Below are 7,500 nucleotides of genomic sequence, written 5' to 3' on the forward strand. Positions count from 1 at the left end.
CAGCTGATGGCAGTGTGTGTTTAATTCCCTGCCTGGTGGGAGAGCTGTAACCCGGGTCGGACTTGGTCTGCAGCAGGGCCCATCACCATCCAGAAGCTGATGGCAGTGTGTCTTTAATTCCCTGCGGGGTGGAGGAGCAGAAACCTGGGTCGGACCTGGTCTATAGCAGAGCTCAGCAGCCTCCAGAAGCTGATGGCAGTGTGTGTTCAAGTCCCTGCGGGGTGGGAGAGCTGAAACCTGGGTCGGACCTGGTCTATAGAAGAGCTCAGCAGCCTCCAGCAGCTGATGGCAGTGTGTGTTTAAGTCCCTGCGGGGTGGGAGAGCTATATCCCGGGTCGGACCTGGTCTATAGCAGAGCTCAGCAGCCTCCAGCAGCTGATGGCAGTGTGTGTTTAAGTCCCTGCGGGGTGGGAGAGCTGAAACCTCGGTCGGACCTGGTCTATGGCAGAGCTCAGCAGCCTCCAGAAGCTGATGGCAGCGTGCCTCTAAGTCCCTGCCTGGTGGGAGAGCTGAAACCTGGGTCGGACATGGTCTGCAGCAGGGCTCGGCAGCCTCCAGCAGCTGATGGCAGTGTGTCTTTAAGTCCCTGCCTGGTGGGAGAGCTGAAACCTGGGTCGGACCTGGTCTATAGCAGAGCTCAGCAGCCTCCAGCAGCTGATGGCAGTGTGTGTTTAAGTCCCTGCCTGGTGTGAGAGCTGAAACCTGGGTCGGACCTGGTCTATAGAAGAGCTCAGCAGCCTCCAGCAGCTGATGGCAGTGTGTCTTTAAGTCACTGCCTGGTGGGAGAGCTGAAACCTGGGTCGGACCTGGTCTATAGTAGAGCTCAGCAGCCTCCAGCAGCTGATTGCAGTGTGTGTTTAAGTCCCTGCCTGGTGGGAGAGCTGATATCCGGGTCGGACCTGGTCCACAGCAGGGCCCATCACCCTCCAGAAGCTGGTGGCAGTGTGTGTTTAAGTCCCTGCGGGGTGCAGGAGCAGAAACCTGGGTGGGACCTGGTCTGCAGCAGAGCTCGGCAGCCTCCAGCAGCTGATGGCAGTGAGTGTTTAAGTCCCTGCGGGGTGGGAGAGCTATATCCCGGGTCAGACCTGGTCTAAAGCAGGGCCCATCACCCTCCAGAAGCTGGTGGCAGTGTGTGTTTAAGTCCCTGCGGGGTGGAGGAGCAGAAACCTGGGTCGGACCCGGTCTACAGCAGAGCTCAGCAGCCCCCAGAAGCTGATGGCAGTGTGTGTGTGTGTGTGTGTGTTTAAGTCTCTGCCTGGTTGGAGAGCCGATACCTGGGTCGGACCTGGTCTGCAGCAGGGCTCAGCAGCCTCCAGAAGCTGATGGCAGTGTGTCTTTCATTCCCTGCGGGGTGCAGGAGCAGAAACCTGGGTCGGACCTGGTCTATAGCGGAGCTCAGCAGCCTCCAGCAGCTGATGGCAGTGTGTGTGTTAAAGACCCTGCGGGGTGGGAGAGCTGAAACCTGGGTCGGACCTGGTCTGCAGCAGGGCTCAGCAGCCCCCAGAAGCTGATGGCTGTGTGTGTTTAAGTCCCTGCGGGGTGGGAGAGCTGAAACCTGGGTCGGACCTGGCCCGCAGCAGGGCCCATCACCCTCCAGAAGCTGATGGCGGTGTGGGTTTAAGTCCCTGCGGGGTTGAGGAGCTGAAACCTGGGTCGGACCTGGTCTGCAGCAGGGCCCATCACCATCCAGAAGCTGATGGCTGTGTGTGTTTAAGTCCCAGGGGGGTGGGAGAGCCATAACCTGGGTCGGACCTGGTCTGCAGCAGGGCTCAGCAGCCTCCAGTTGCAGATGGCAGTGTGTGTTTAGTTCCCTGCGGGGTGCAGGAGCTGAAACCTGGGTCGGACCTGGTCTATAGCAGAGCTCAGCAGCCTCCAGAAGCTGATGGCAGTGTGTCTTCAATTCCCTGCGGGGTGCAGGAGCTGATACCTGGGTCGGACCTGGTCTGCAGCAGGGCCCATCACCATCCAGACGCTGATGGCAGTGTGTGTTTAAGTCCTAGTGGGCTGCAGGAGCTGAAACCTGGGTCGGACCTGCTCTATAGTAGAGCTCAGCAGCCTCCAGAAGCTGATGGCAGTGTGTCTTTAAGTCCCTGCGGGGTGGGATAGCTGAAACCTGGGTCGGACCTGGTCTGCAGCAGGGCCCATCACCATCCAGACGCTGATGGCAGTGTGTGTTTAAGTCCTAGTGGGCTGCAGGAGCTGAAACCTGGGTCGGACCTGCTCTATAGTAGAGCTCAGCAGCCTCCAGAAGCTGATGGCAGTGTGTCTTTAAGTCCCTGCGGGGTGGGATAGCTGAAACCTGGGTCGGACCTGGTCTGCAGCAGGGCCCATCACCCTCCAGAAGCTGTTGGCAGTGTGTCTTCCATTCCTAGTGGGGCAGGGGAGCAAAGACCTGGGCAGAGGAGCGCCTGTCTGCATCCGATCCGGCCCCTCAGCAGCCCGCCGTGAGCCTTAGAGAACCCCCCCCCCCCCCCAGCGGGCTCCAGGAACCGGGCCCTGCGTCGGACCCAGCTCAGTAAGGCCCTCCCTCGGGCCCTGCAGCAGGTGGCCCCGTCTATGCAGTCGAAAACCCCGCGAAAATCGGTGTAGAAACGCCCGAGAGGCGTGGTGCGGTTCCCCCGGCCGGTACCGGGTCCGGACCGGTCCGGAAGTCCACCCAGAACACTGCCTGGGGCTTCTGGGCGGCTCCCCAGGCGCAGGCAGTCGAAAACCGCGTGAAAATCGGTTCAGAATTGACAAAACGGCGACCTCGTCGCTCCAAAAACTAAGTCCAAACTAAGCCTTTCGCTTATCGCTTAACGCTTAAGGCGGTCGGCCTTATGGCCAGTAAATGAAAAGTGCCTGCGCCCCTGGAGGTTTTGGAAGGTGCGAGCGATGACCATGCTCGGGTTAGTAGGTGAGGCCATCGGAAAACCAGCGTGAGTTGGCGGGTTTGGGTGGCAATCTATTCCAGGCAGAGTCGACTATCTCTGGGCATCAATTTTGGGATTTTTCCGGCTCTGGTTCTGGGAGAAACGCAGGGGCAAAGTGCACGAGCCGCGGCCGATTTTGGTGGCCTGTCCCTGGGCACAAAGTCTGAGGAGTGTGGGCCTGGTTCTCCGAAAAATACCAGTCTGCTGGAGCTCACTCCCATGGCTCCAGGGGGCACGGCACACCCCCCGGTAGCCGACCAAAGTGCTCTACTCGGGCCAGACTCGGACCCACGACCCGGGGTGAGAACCACAACTACTGGTCATCCTTTTGACCTCCAGGGGGCGCGGCAGAGCCTCCCCAGTCCGACGCAAGTGCCCCACTTGGGCCATACTCAGACCCACGGCCCGGGGCGAGAACCACAACTACTGGTCATCCTTTAGACCTCCAGGGGGCCCGGCACAGCCTCCCTAGACCGACACAAGTGCTCCACTTGGGCTGTACTCTGACCCAAGTCCCGGTGCGAGAACCACAACTACTGGTCATCCTTTAGACCTCCAGGGGGCCCGGCACAGCCTCCCTAGGCCGACACAAGTGCTCCACTTGGGCTATACTCTGACCCAAGTCCCGGGGCGAGAACCACAACTACTGGTCATCCTTTTGACCTCATGGTCATCCTTTAGATCTCCAGGGGGCCCGGCACAGCCTCCCTAGGCCGACACAAGTGCTCCACTTGGGCTATACTCTGACCCAAGTCCCGGGGCGAGAACCACAACTACTGGTCATCCTTTAGACCTCCAGGGGGCACGGCACACCCCCCGGTAGCCGACCAAAGTGCTCTACTCGGGCCAGACTCGGACCCACGACCCGGGGTGAGAACCACAACTACTGGTCATCCTTTAGACCTCCAGGGGGCCCGGCACAGCCTCCCTAGTCCGACACAAGTGCTCCACTTGGGCTATACTCTGACCCAAGTCCCGGGGCGAGAACCACAACTACTGGTCATCCTTTAGACCTCCAGGGGGACCGGCACAGCCTACCTAGACCGACACAAGTGCACCACTTGGGCCATACTCTGACCCAAGTCCCGGGGCGAGAACCACAACTACTGGTCATCCTTTTGACCTCATGGTCATCCTTTAGACCTCAAGGGGGCACGGCAGAGCCTCCCTAGTCCGACACAAGTGTCCCACTTGGGCTATACTATGACCCAAGTCCCGGGGCGAGAACCACAACTACTGGTCATCCTTTAGACCTCAAGGGGGCACGGCAGAGCCTCCCTAGTCCGACACAAGTGTCCCACTTGGGCCATACTCAGACCCACGGCCCGGGGCGAGAACCACAACTACTGGTCATCCTTTAGACCTCCAGGGGGCCCGGCACAGCCTCCCTAGTCCGACGCAAGTGCTCCACTTGGGCTGTACTCTGACCCAAGTCCCGGGGCGAGAACCACAACTAATGGTCATCCTTTAGACCTCCAGGGGGCACGGCACAGCCTCCCTAGTCCGACACAAGTGCTCCACTTGGGCTATACTCTGACCCAAGTCCCGGGGCGAGAACCACAACTACTGGTCATCCTTTAGACCTCCAGGGGGCACGGCAGAGCCTCCCTAGTCCGACACAAGTGTCCCACTTGGGCTATTCTCTGACCCAAGTCCCGGGGCGAGAACCACAACTACTGGTCATCCTTTAGACCTCCAGGGGGCACGACACAGCCTCCCTAGTCCGACCCAAGTGCTCCACTTGGGCTATACTATGACCCAAGTCCCGGGGCGAGAACCACAACTACTGGTCATCCTTTAGACCTCCAGGGGGCACGGCACAGCCTCCCTAGTCCGACACAAGTGCTCCACTTGGGCTATACTCTGACCCAAGTCCCGGGGCGAGAACCACAACTACTGGTCATCCTTTAGACCTCCAGGGGGCACGGCACAGCCTCCCTAGTCCGACACAAGTGCTCCACTTGGGCTATACTCTGACCCAAGTCCCGGGGCGAGAACCACAACTACTGGTCATCCTTTTGACCTCATGGTCATCCTTTAGACCTCCAGGGGGCCCGGCACAGCCTCCCTAGGCCGACACAAGTGCTCCACTTGGGCTATACTCTGACCCAAGTCCCGGGGCGAGAACCACAACTACTGGTCATCCTTTAGACCTCCAGGGGGCACGGCACAGCCTCCCTAGTCCGACACAAGTGCTCCACTTGGGCTATACTCTGACCCAAGTCCCGGGGCGAGAACCACAACTACTGGTCATCCTTTTGACCTCATGGTCATCCTTTAGACCTCCAGGGGGCCCGGCACAGCCTCCCTAGACCGACACAAGTGCTCCACTTGGGCTGTACTCTGACCCAAGTCCCGGTGCGAGAACCACAACTACTGGTCATCCTTTAGACCTCCAGGGGGCCCGGCACAGCCTCCCTAGGCCGACACAAGTGCTCCACTTGGGCTATACTCTGACCCAAGTCCCGGGGCGAGAACCACAACTACTGGTCATCCTTTTGACCTCATGGTCATCCTTTAGATCTCCAGGGGGCCCGGCACAGCCTCCCTAGGCCGACACAAGTGCTCCACTTGGGCTATACTCTGACCCAAGTCCCGGGGCGAGAACCACAACTACTGGTCATCCTTTAGACCTCCAGGGGGCACGGCACACCCCCCGGTAGCCGACCAAAGTGCTCTACTCGGGCCAGACTCGGACCCACGACCCGGGGTGAGAACCACAACTACTGGTCATCCTTTAGACCTCCAGGGGGCCCGGCACAGCCTCCCTAGTCCGACACAAGTGCTCCACTTGGGCTATACTCTGACCCAAGTCCCGGGGCGAGAACCACAACTACTGGTCATCCTTTAGACCTCCAGGGGGACCGGCACAGCCTCCCTAGACCGACACAAGTGCACCACTTGGGCCATACTCTGACCCAAGTCCCGGGGCGAGAACCACAACTACTGGTCATCCTTTTGACCTCATGGTCATCCTTTAGACCTCAAGGGGGCACGGCAGAGCCTCCCTAGTCCGACACAAGTGTCCCACTTGGGCTATACTATGACCCAAGTCCCGGGGCGAGAACCACAACTACTGGTCATCCTTTAGACCTCAAGGGGGCACGGCAGAGCCTCCCTAGTCCGACACAAGTGTCCCACTTGGGCCATACTCAGACCCACGGCCCGGGGCGAGAACCACAACTACTGGTCATCCTTTAGACCTCCAGGGGGCCCGGCACAGCCTCCCTAGTCCGACGCAAGTGCTCCACTTGGGCTGTACTCTGACCCAAGTCCCGGGGCGAGAACCACAACTAATGGTCATCCTTTAGACCTCCAGGGGGCACGGCACAGCCTCCCTAGTCCGACACAAGTGCTCCACTTGGGCTATACTCTGACCCAAGTCCCGGGGCGAGAACCACAACTACTGGTCATCCTTTAGACCTCCAGGGGGCACGGCAGAGCCTCCCTAGTCCGACACAAGTGTCCCACTTGGGCTATTCTCTGACCCAAGTCCCGGGGCGAGAACCACAACTACTGGTCATCCTTTAGACCTCCAGGGGGCACGACACAGCCTCCCTAGTCCGACCCAAGTGCTCCACTTGGGCTATACTATGACCCAAGTCCCGGGGCGAGAACCACAACTACTGGTCATCCTTTAGACCTCCAGGGGGCACGGCACAGCCTCCCTAGTCCGACACAAGTGCTCCACTTGGGCTATACTCTGACCCAAGTCCCGGGGCGAGAACCACAACTACTGGTCATCCTTTAGACCTCCAGGGGGCACGGCACAGCCTCCCTAGTCCGACACAAGTGCTCCACTTGGGCTATACTCTGACCCAAGTCCCGGGGCGAGAACCACAACTACTGGTCATCCTTTTGACCTCATGGTCATCCTTTAGACCTCCAGGGGGCCCGGCACAGCCTCCCTAGGCCGACACAAGTGCTCCACTTGGGCTATACTCTGACCCAAGTCCCGGGGCGAGAACCACAACTACTGGTCATCCTTTAGACCTCCAGGGGGCACGGCACAGCCTCCCTAGTCCGACACAAGTGCTCCACTTCGGCTGTACTCTGACCCAAGTCCCGGGGCGAGAACCACAACTAATGGTCATCCTTTAGACCTCCATGGCAACAGGGGGATGTCAGACCCCAGCTCATCCCAGGTTGATGCCTCAATAGTAGCTTAGGGTCACGGCAGTCCCACCGTGATCCACCCTCTTGTCCTCTCTCCACAGGATGACCAGAGTGTCGTGTTTATTTTCAAAGTGTCCTCGTAGGATGACCATGAGTGCAGGAAAATTTTCAAAGTCCCTCTGTCGGATGACCATGAGTGCAGAAAAAATTTCAAAGTCCCCCCTTGGGATTACCAGACGTTCGAGATTTCGGCTGAAAAATTTTCAAAGTGCTGCCGAGAGCCTGCGCTAGTTGCTTAAGGCTTGAGGAGATCCGCCTTATGGTAAGTAAACGAAAAGTGCCTGCGCCCCTGGAGGTTTTGGAAGGTGCGAGCGATGACCATGCTCGGGTTAGTAGGGAAGCTCATCGTCGAACCAGAGATGGGTAAGGGGCGAACTGGCAGATGTCTTCCCACCGTCGAGCAGCATTCCGG

This window comes from Nothobranchius furzeri, unplaced genomic scaffold (assembly GCF_043380555.1).
Source record: "Nothobranchius furzeri strain GRZ-AD unplaced genomic scaffold, NfurGRZ-RIMD1 Scf113, whole genome shotgun sequence".
Taxonomy (NCBI): Eukaryota; Metazoa; Chordata; class Actinopteri; order Cyprinodontiformes; family Nothobranchiidae; genus Nothobranchius; species Nothobranchius furzeri.